Below are 11,138 nucleotides of genomic sequence, written 5' to 3'. Positions count from 1 at the left end.
CAACGGAGATATACGGCTGTTCCTGACTGCTTCTCCAATCATTCAATGTAGCACGTCCACAACCAAAACAAACAAGAAAGGAGAAAGCGGGTCACCTTGTCTCAAACCTATTTCCATCTTGAATGACTTAGACGGCAAACCATTTATCAAAACCGATATAGATGCGATAAAACCCAATTTTGTGGTTTGTCTTGTGTAGAATTTAGGGGGTTTTATCAATATTTTCCACACTTATTCATATAAATTGCATGGTTTTGTGTTTCCTTCCTAATTTTGCTTCATGCTTTAAAACATGCTTCTTTGACCTTAAAAATGCTATATTTTAATCCTCTTCTATTACCATTTGATGCTGTAATGCGTTTGTTAAGTGGATTCAGGATCTATAGGGCAAAAATGGCCTAGAAGATGGAAAGGAAGCATGCACAAGTGGAAGGAACATGAAGAATGGAGCTTTGAAGAATTGGTGGCGACGCGCACGCGTGGACGCATGTGGCTAGGACTGGCGCGCAAAAGCTCGCAGACTCAGATGACACGCACGCGTGACGCCCAGCACGTGACTTCATTAATGAATCGTGACTGGCGATTTTCTGAGAGGCTCCAGGCCCAATCTAAGCTCAATTTTGCATGAAAAAACCCAAGGAACCAAGGGGGAAAGGAGGTCACACTCATTTTAGGGAGTACATCATCATTTTAGCTAGTTTTTTGTTCTTGTTTTGTAGAGAGAGAAACTCTCACTTCTCTCTAGGTTTTAGCCTTCTCAATTTCAATTTCACTTGGATCCTTTGGTTAGATCTGAATTAATTCGATTTTACATTGCTTTAATTTGTAGATATCATTCTCCTACTCTCATTTAGTGTTCTTGTTATTCTAGTTATTTTGGATCTTAGATTTGGATCTTGTTTACATTGATTTCTATTATTGCATTGAGGAATTTCATGTTCATTGTTGTTAATTGCTTTGTTGTTGTTAGTTGTTTGTGGTAGATAATTTCAATTTGAATTCTCTTTTCAATTTCACAATGTTTTTCATTCTTGCTCACCAAGTGTTTGAGGTAATGTCACTTGTAGTTATAAAGTAGATTTTCACTCTTGGCTTGGGGGTTGGGCAACTAGAGACACTTGAATTGTCAAAGCCTTTTGTTGATTGATAATTGGAAATTGCTAGTTGACTTGAATGCCACTAAAGCTAGTCTTTCCTTAGAATTTGACTAGGACTTGTGGACTAAGTTGATTATATCCACTTAACTTTCCTTCATAGTTAGAGGTTAACTAAGTGAAACAATGGTCAATTCGTGTCACAATTGATGGAGGCAATGATGATAGGAATTCCAATTTCCACCCCTAGCCAAGAATTTTACATTGATTGATTGTCATTTACCCTTGTTAGTTTAATTTTTGAGTTTTCTTATTCCAATTGTTAATTGTTCATTGCTTTAGTTTCATGTTCATTTACTTCCAAGAGAATTTTTAACCAATGACGTGCATCTCAGGGCAACTCCTAGGGAGAATGACCCGGGATTCTACTCTCAGTTATTGATTTATAATTGTGGTGACACATTTTCTATCTTTGGTGCGGGATAGCTTGTTGGTTTAGACTATACTCACGACGGAATTTTATTGGTAAATTCTAGACCGACAAATATCTCACATCAAATTTTGGCGCCGTTGCTGGGGAGTTTGCATATGTGTGTCATGTTGTTGGTTAGTATAAATATGTTGATATGTGAATACTTGCATTTTCTTTGATTGTTTGCGAACTTAATTGTTAGTTAGGATTTTTAATTGTTTAGTGCATTTTATTGTCATGAGCTCTATATCTCCTTCATTGAATGACGCGTTCATTACCGGATCCGAGCCTAACCCCTTTTGATCATGAAATTGAGAGAACTATATCACATCTTAGGCAAGCTCGGAGACGGATAGCCTTTGGAGGTGGTGAAGGGGTTTCTACCAATTCACCAATCTTATCCGATGTTGAATCCGAAGCATCATTTGAGGAAAGAACTATCTACTCTTCCATTGATACTACTAATACCTCTTCTATTGATTTAGGTACCAATATTATGGCCGCTCCAAGAAGAGTCACTCTTAAGGAGGCGGGTGCTCCGGATTTTGTTCTTCACCTGCTTCAAGTGCGTCATCTGGATTTGAATGCCAATTTTGAGTTCAAAACCGCTTTGATTAATCTTCTACCTAAGTTTCATGGTCTTCCCGCTCAAGACCCTATTAGACACCTTAGAGACTTTCAAGGTGTATGTTCAACTACTAGGCGGGAGAGGGTTCCGATGAGGTTGCCATTTGGTTATATGCCTTCCCATTCTCTCTTGAGGGAAGAGCTAAAGAGTGGTTCTACACCTTGTCCGATGAGATTGTTACTAATTGAAATTTGTTTAGAAAGAAATTTTAGACAAATTCTTTCCTTCGGAGGTGATGGATAGGTTAAAGAAGGAAATTTCATGCATTGTCCAAGAAGAATTGGAGACTCTCTATGAGTATTGGGAATGTTTTCAGAAATTTTTTGACTCATGCCCTCTCCACATGATTGACACCTTAGTGTATATTATAAATCAAAATATTATAAATTAATTTAAAAATAAATAATTCATAGACTAAAGAATTTTTTTAACTAATTCATAAAAGTTTTTTAATTTTGATATTGAATTCATAATAATATTTTTTAATAACGTATGAAATTTGGTGTGTTTTTTTCATATGGAGATCACAAATCTAATCTTTCGATTTGTGAAGTTTAACTTTTTTTTTAATTTTTAAAACACAAAACTGACCCTCTGATTTGTGAACGTATACAAATCTGATCCTTCAATTTGTGAATTTTAATTTTTAAAAATTTTAAAATACAAAATCGTCCCTCCAATTTGTGAACTTACATAAAACCAATTCTTCGTTTGAACTTACACAAATTTGACTCTCAGATTTGTGAACTTTAATCTTTAAAATACAAATCGAACATTCCAATTTATGATTACCTCTATACTAAATTAAAATATACCACTTCTCCACAACTGAAAATAATACAACATTAATTCTATATAAAAAAATCAGCCATTCATAAATCAAATGACAAAAATTTTTAAAATTACTCTCACAAAATAAAAATAACACCTATTAGTTTCTTATGCAAAATGTAAGAAAAGTTCAGTGTTATACACAATAATTTAGAGACTAAATTTTGAATTTAAATGTTTATTTTTTAAATATTTAATAAAAATTGATTAATTTTATTGATAAAGTAAAGTAGTAAACACAATAAAATATATTATTTTAATAACAATTTATTATAACCCAAAAGTTATTATTATTTTTTGGCCCAATACAATAAAAACATATCTATAATGAACGTTTCATTAGAATCAATGTGTTTAATTAGAAAAGACAAAATCTAAATTTTTATGCATGTATTGTGACATCTGAACAAAGTAATAATAGCAAAAGATAGATAACCCATGTCAGATTAGCTTTTTCATGTGTAAAAAAAAAAACTTATTTTTACACCATAGAATTCACCTTTTTAATTTATATATTTATGAATCAATACTAATCGATTTCTCATTTTTATCCACTAAAAATATTGGTCCTATATTTCCTTATATTAGAGATTTGGTATTACAATGATGCACTGAAAAGAAAGGAGACCTTAATAGATTCATGTTAAACTAATCAATGATATAACAAGTGCTAAATTGATACACTAATGGTTACAGATAGGGGTTGCAATGGGTAGGGTAGGATGGAGTTTAGAGTCAATTCTAATCCTATTCGCGAATTGAGAATATCTCAACCCTAACCATACTCGTTCTTAACCCGCGGGTACTCGACCCTATCCGTAGGTTAAAAAAAGATGTAACATTATTATATAACTTGATGATAATTTAAAATAGAACTGACTTTTATGTTAAAAAAAGATATTAAATTATCAATTACTGATTTTCTTTTAATGACTAAGGATCTTTTGTATTTAGCGAGAAGTATTTGGTTTAATATCCACTTAAAATATATTTTATATAAATATATAATATATACATATATAGGGTGCGAGTTGGTCGAGTAGAGTTGAGACTCAACCCGTATCTTACCCGACTCGCACGAGAACTCTAACCACACCATACCCTACCTGCTGGATCAGGTTGGCAACTCTACTCGATCGGATAAAATCGGGTTGGGTACCTGCAGGTAGAGTACATATTGCCACCCCTAATTACAGATTTATTGGGAAAATTTGAAAGTTTGAATAATGAATAATAAATAATAAAAAATTTTATTTTTTGTAACCAGACCAGTAAAAGTCTGATATGTTTTGGAATTTGGACCATCCAAATCAGAGCCGTTAAAATGACAATTTATCCTAAAACAATATTGACTTTTGATTCGATAGTGTTTTCCTTATTTTTAATTTTCAAGTGCTAAAAACTTGTCACCACCTGCAGTAGCAACTAGCAAGTCAAACGAAGCCAGGTTCATGGCTGACCCCAAATCCTCGAGCCTCATCTAGTCACCTTAGCCTTCACGGCTTCACACCCAGTGTGTATATATATGATGCCATAAACAAACATACTTTACACTGCTGCTCCGCGTTTTCGAGAAAATCTCATTCTCAGTTTCACTCATCACCTTTCTTCTTACTCGACAGTCGGTGTTCCTTTTCTTTGTTTACATGGCGGAGCTAGGTACAAGCAAAGGGGGCAATGCCCCCTAATTTTAATTTTTTACATGTAAATTATATATAAATTTCAGTTTAGTACTCCTTAAAATTTTATTTTAGTCTTATTTTATTGTGTAAATATTTTTTGCCCCACTCCAATATTTTATCTAGCTCCGCAATTACATTAGATTCCAAACTCCTAGGCGACCTTTTTTTTTGGTTTAGAAATAAAGAAAGCAAGAAAGAAAGAAAGAAAACTCACACTTTTTCCCTTTATTTTGAAATGTTAATTTGTGGTTTTGGTTTGAACATTAGATGTGCTTGAAGAGCTTCCATTTTTTATTTTCCATGTTGACGGTTCCATTACGTTCATCAATCTTGGCTCGATATTCCTCGGGCTGTGTCGCTAAGCGTCGCCATGTCTATCCCGATGGCGCATCCGATGCCGGCGCCGGCGAACTGCAGCACGAGATTCTCCAAGGAGCTCAAACCGCACGGCACAGGACCAGCGTCTTCTCCTGCTTCCATGAGAGCTTTCAACCGAAGCAGCAATGTCGGTTCCGGCGACGGCAATACCACCGTGTCTCCGACCTCTGTGATCGCCTTCGAAGACGGCGCCGGTCGGAGCAACGACGCGGGCGAGTTCAGCAGCGAGGAACAATCGCACGAGTTGAGAAACTTGCATGGCGTGAAGGAGAGTTCAGATTTCAACTATTCAAATTGGGCGTTCACCGATTCCTTATTGAGTTTGGATTTCGAATCGTCTAGTCATTCATCTGCAAAGAATGCAGATTTTAACGACGAACGTGAATATGCGTGTGATGTTAAACGTGCACCTATTCTTACTTTCACTGTTAATAATGATTCAGATAATGATGATGTTGATGGTGATGGTAATCGTAATGAAGCTTTGGTCGATGAATGTGAACCGGTTAAGCCGGCTCCTGTGACTAATGGAAACAAAGGTTTGTGCTACCGGTGTTTCAAGGGTAGCAGGTTCACGGAGAAAGAGGTGTGTCTGGTTTGTTCTGCAAAGTATTGTGGGAATTGCGTGCTTGATGCTATGGGTTCAATGCCTGAAGGAAGAAAGTGTGTTGATTGTATTGGGTATCCAATTGATGAGTCTAAAAGAGAGAGTTTAGGGAAGTGCTCTAGGATTTTCAGGAGGTTGCTTAATGAGTTGGAGGTTCGGCAGATAATGAAGGCTGAGAGGTTTTGTGAGGTGAATCAACTTCCTCCGGAGTATATTTGTGTCAATGGGAGGCCACTTTCGTTTGAGGAACTGGTTACGTTGCAGAACTGCGCTGCTCCTCCGAAGAAGCTTAAGCCGGGGAGTTATTGGTATGATAAAGTATCTGGTCTTTGGGGAGAGGTATGTTTGTTCTGTTTTTTTATATGCATTTGTATCATTGATTATTGGTTAACTGCTTGTGATTTGTTGTGGATCATGATTGTTTTCTGTAAATTTCACAGGAAGGACAGAAGCCTTGCAGAGTCCCCATCTGAATGTTGGGGGTCCAATCAAGCCGGATGCTAGCAATGGGAACACGCAGGTTTACATCAATGGCAGGGAAATAACAAAAGTTGAGCTCCGAATGTTGCAGGTTGAAATTATATTCCATAATTATATGAAAGGAAAATATTTTTTGTAGGAATTTAGAAGGATGTGCCTTAAACTCCTAATAACTTGTTCGTTGTTAAACAAAATTGTTGTTGTTTGGCAGTTGGCAGGAGTTCAATGCGCTGGTAACCCACATTTTTGGGTTAATGAGGATGGTTCATACCAAGAAGAGGGACAGAAAAATATAAGAGGGAATATATGGGGAAAGGTGATTTTCCTTTTTTTTCTTTATTTCTTTATTTATTTTTTGTTTTGTGAAGACTATTTGTCTTATTTTGTTTGTTTTCTTTCATTATAACACAGTATTCTGTTGCTTGTATAGTCTGGAACGAAGCTTGTATGTGCTTTACTGTCCCTGCCAATTCCTTCTAAATGTTTAATTTTGTGTGGGGAACGAACCTCCAGTCCAGTTAGCAAAAGAGTTCCTGATTACCTTGAGCATGGAATAGTTCAGAAGCTCCTCTTAGTTGGCTATGGTGGATCTGGAACAAGTGCTATTTTTAAGCAGGTGGTTTTTCATTTGTTAGTTACTAGTTGGAAAGATTATGTTGGACAAATGTGGGTGGTAAGTGTGCTCAACAAAATGATAATTCATGTAACTTATAAAACTGACATGTGAAATGCTTTTGGGAGTAGTAGTCTAAAGTTTAAACATAAATACAAACTTAGTCATAATTCTTTTTGTGATATGTTGCAGTGTAGTTGATTGGGCAACAGTTTCCTACTTTGTACTGATTCTTTCTCGAATAAGATATCTGTTTCTAAAAGCTAAGAAATAAATATAGTTAGAGAATTGTAAATGGTTATGGCAGGCCAAGATACTTTACAAAGACATCCCTTTCTCAAAAGAAGAACGTAAAAGTATAAAGTTGACCATTCAAACGAACGTATATTCCTATATTGGTTTACTACTTGAAGGTCGTGAGCGTTTTGAGGAAGAAAGTATGTGGAATATGAAGAAAAGACAATCTGATGTACTTGATTCTACAGGTATGAGTTCAATTTCTCCTTTTTCTTCTACTAAATTGACTACTTGGCCTAGCTTTCTTCCTTCTAAAGCACCATAGACATGGTTTAATATGCATCAAATGGTCACCATCTAGTTGGTCATCCAAATGTAATGAAGCTTAGAGACTTCCTTCACAGACAAGCAACTGAGGCTTACCAATTCCATAATTCTGTTTTCAATCTGTTATCAATTCTGTTTTGAGCAATTGGTAGTTACTTAAGTTATGCAAGACTATATGCGTGTGGAGTGTGTAACCTCTAATTGTATATAAACTCATCATAATGTTCTAGGTCATATGCTGAAAACCCATATTCAATTCAATATACAAAATCTTCAATTCTGTCAATTATCTCAACTTCACATTCTCTGTTTTGCTTCAACTCAATCCTTCTTCAGCCCTATTAAAATGGTTTGCAGCAAGCTTGTATATATGCAGAATTGGTGTGTATTATTAGTGTCTAAAATGTCTTCAAGTGCCATTATGGGTCACAACTTTTAGTGTGTACTAAAATGAAATAGTTATATCTTACCTTGTTCCATCCAAAGTGACAACTGTAGACTGAACATTGAAAATTGTCACACACACACACATAGGACTTTACTACTATGGGATGCTGCTCAAATTAAATTTAGAATTGTAAAAAGGAAATACTGTATATCAAGCAGAGAAATATCAAATTTTGCTTGTCCATTTGTACTAAAGATTGGATGATTCCATTGTGGTTAACAACAGGAGTCAGTTCAAACAACAAGACAATCTATTCCATTGGCACAAGGCTAAAAGCTTTCTCTGATTGGCTGCTGAGAACTATGGCTTCGGGCAAACTTGATGCCATCTTTCCTGCAGCTACTCGTGAATATGCACCATTGATTGAGGAGATGTGGAGTAGTGCAGCCATTAAGGCTACCTACAAAAGAAGAAGAGAAATAGAAATGTTACCAAGTGTTGCTAGTTATTTCTTAGAGCGGGTATGAGCTCATTTTTTTGTTTTTTTGTTTTTTTGTTTTTTTTTTCGTGTACATGTGCTCTTGACACTTTGATTGCATATGATCGTATGGCTGACATTTACATATTTATATAATTGCTTGCTTATGGATGAAAATGCTAAGAGCAGGATGTCTTTTGAGTTGGTGGCGGTGAGAGAACTTTAAGAAAGACATGGGTGGATTTTGTGACTAGATACTGGAGTCCTCTATTGAGTAGGATAAATAAATATTTAACTCTATGATATGTATGAAAGGGAACAGCTAATTAAGGTACTCTTTAAGAACTCCAGGCTGGTAAATTTGTGCTTAGGCAAGAATTTCTTATGGATGATATTGTGTTAAAATTCTGGGTATAAGAAATCTCAAAATGTCAATAACTTTTCACAACATAATCTTTTTGTAATGTTTATTTTGTTCCAAAGAGTAATTATTATTTATTTGAATATATAAATATCTTGTCTGATTCTGGTAGTTTAGGAAATTCTATCTATTATATCAAACAGATTTATCTTTGATCAATTAGGACCCTGTGCAAATAAAAAATGAGCAAACTGATGGAGGGTAGGGATAATGATTTTTACTTGTTGCTTAGGTTAATTCTAATCAAAGGTTTTGGTTACTGCATTCAGAACATTCTATTATAGAGAACCTTAATCAAGGGAAGTGACGGTTGTGCTATAGAAAGCATTTAAGTTCCATATAGAGAGTTTATATGAGCCTAGCATATGCTTTATACTTTCTCAGGTCAATTATTTGGCTGGTCGTCAACCCCTTTCTTTTATGCTTTTAGTTATGCTAGCTAAATAATCTATATGATGCCAAACCAATAAACTTATTCTCTTTTTAAGCGAATATTTTTTCATCAGGAGTGTCTATGAAGTTCTTGCGCCATATTTCTATCTATTATTATAATTATTGCATATATTTCTTTACTTTTCTTTTGAAAATTATTGCTTGATGAGTGGCTTGAGAATCTTGTGCTGCCCAAGGACAATGTTTATGACATGTAAAATCTTTGTTAAGGTTGTTGAGATATTGAGGGCTGATTATGAGCCATCAGATTTAGATATTCTCTATGCTGAAGGAGTTACTTCATCCAATGGACTGGCTTGTGTGGAGTTCTCATTTCCCACATCAACTCCTGAGGAAACTGTTGATACCATCAGTTTACATGATTCTTTTGCTAGGTAAGCCAAAAGTTTTGTGGCTAACTTGTTGCCAATTATGATATGTGAGAAATGTTCTGTTATTGCTGTTATCATGTTTTAGCATAATACAGCGTACCTACTGTAGGAGTAGGGTGTCTATGAAGTTGATGGAAAGTTTACCCCCATCATAAATGCATCGGAAAGTGATTGTGTTATGCTCTGGTTCTCTGCTATTACTGTTGTTATGTTTATCAAACAAAATGGAGGTTCTTTCTACCAACATGAATGTATTTATAGTCAAATGACATCTGGTGAACGGTTTTTTCTTTTACTTCATTGATGCTTAGATCACAGAGGCATGCTATCAAAATGCAACAGTCAGGTTTATCGTGTAAAAGTTGACATATGTTTCCAAGAATGATGCATTCATATGTTTGGAAAACTACCTTTAAACATCTGAAAAATGTTACTTTTATGAACTTAAATATGCCCTCATAAATGAAAAGTTTTTTAGTGGAAAGAATGACATGTGCAGAGCGGATATGAAAGCTTTCTGATCTGTAGTGTGCTTTTCATTCATTGTTAGGTTTACAGGTATCAACTAATTACAGCGCATGCAAGAGGAATAGGAGAAAATTGCAAGTGGCTAGAGATGTTAGAGGATGTTGGCATGGTCGTCTTCTCTGTTGCCTTGAGTGACTACGATCAATTTTCTGCGGAAGGAAATGGTTGCATCACTAACAAGATGCTAAGCAGGAAGCTTTTTGACACCATTGTTACTCATCCAACTTTTGAGAAAATGGACTTCCTGCTGATACTAAACAAACTAGATCAGTTTGAGGAGAAAATAAAACAAGTTCCACTGACTCGGTGCAAATGGTTTGCTGATTTTCACCCTGTAATTAGCCGTCAATGTTCCGGCAACAACAAAAACAGCATTAACAATAACTCTTCTCTTGCTCAGCTTGCGTCCCATCACATAGCAGTTAAGTTGATGCAGCACTTAAATATGCTAGAGAGATTGTAAAATGGAATCAAGAGCGACTAAACTTTAGTTTAAGTGATAACTCTATGTATAGCACTGAGGACAGTTCATTCTCTTTCACTGAATGTTAGTTCAGTTCATGGTGGTTAGTCCATACTCCATACATAACTCATGTATGACTTGCATTCTGTCTGTCTACATATAAATGTTTACAAGGGAGCAGTGCCAGTGACGTGGAAGCACATTCCTTCTACAGGCTACTGAGTTGTAATCTACACTAGATATCTGTTAGAGTATATGTTGTGTTAAAACATGCCAGCACAGATCAAGGTGTAGTGTTCAAATTCATTTATATATATATATATATTGATGTTTTTGTATTCGTGGGTGGCCATTTATAGTTGCAAACTTAAGATGGTGTGCAGGCTGAAATTGCATTAAATTTTTTTAATATGAAAAAAAAACAGAAGTATCTAATGATTCAACAAGACAATATTAAATGATTGCTACGAAGTGACAATAATATTACGTTATTTCTACTTTTATGATACCTTCATATTCGATTAATCAATTATTTCCTTTAAATTTTTTAAATTTCAAATTTTGGCAAAGTTTTTCTGAGCTATTTTGGTATATGATTGTGATTAAGGAGATTTATTCTTCAGTGATTATTGATCACGCTTGAAGAACAACAAAGTTGAATTATTTGCCTGATTTGTTGTCGGACTT

The 11,138-nt window shown here is 35.2% G+C and overlaps 1 pseudogene; it reads left to right on the top strand.

The window, feature by feature from the left end:
- The first annotated feature begins 4,449 nt into the window (after positions 1-4,449).
- Positions 4,450-10,681, top strand: LOC130947417 (extra-large guanine nucleotide-binding protein 1-like; annotated as a pseudogene).
- The last annotated feature ends 457 nt before the right edge of the window (positions 10,682-11,138 follow it).

The sequence above is a fragment of the Arachis stenosperma genome, chromosome 9 (genome assembly GCF_014773155.1).
Source record: "Arachis stenosperma cultivar V10309 chromosome 9, arast.V10309.gnm1.PFL2, whole genome shotgun sequence".
In the NCBI taxonomy this organism is placed as follows: domain Eukaryota; kingdom Viridiplantae; phylum Streptophyta; class Magnoliopsida; order Fabales; family Fabaceae; genus Arachis; species Arachis stenosperma.
This window is presented reverse-complemented; position numbering and strand designations above follow the sequence as displayed.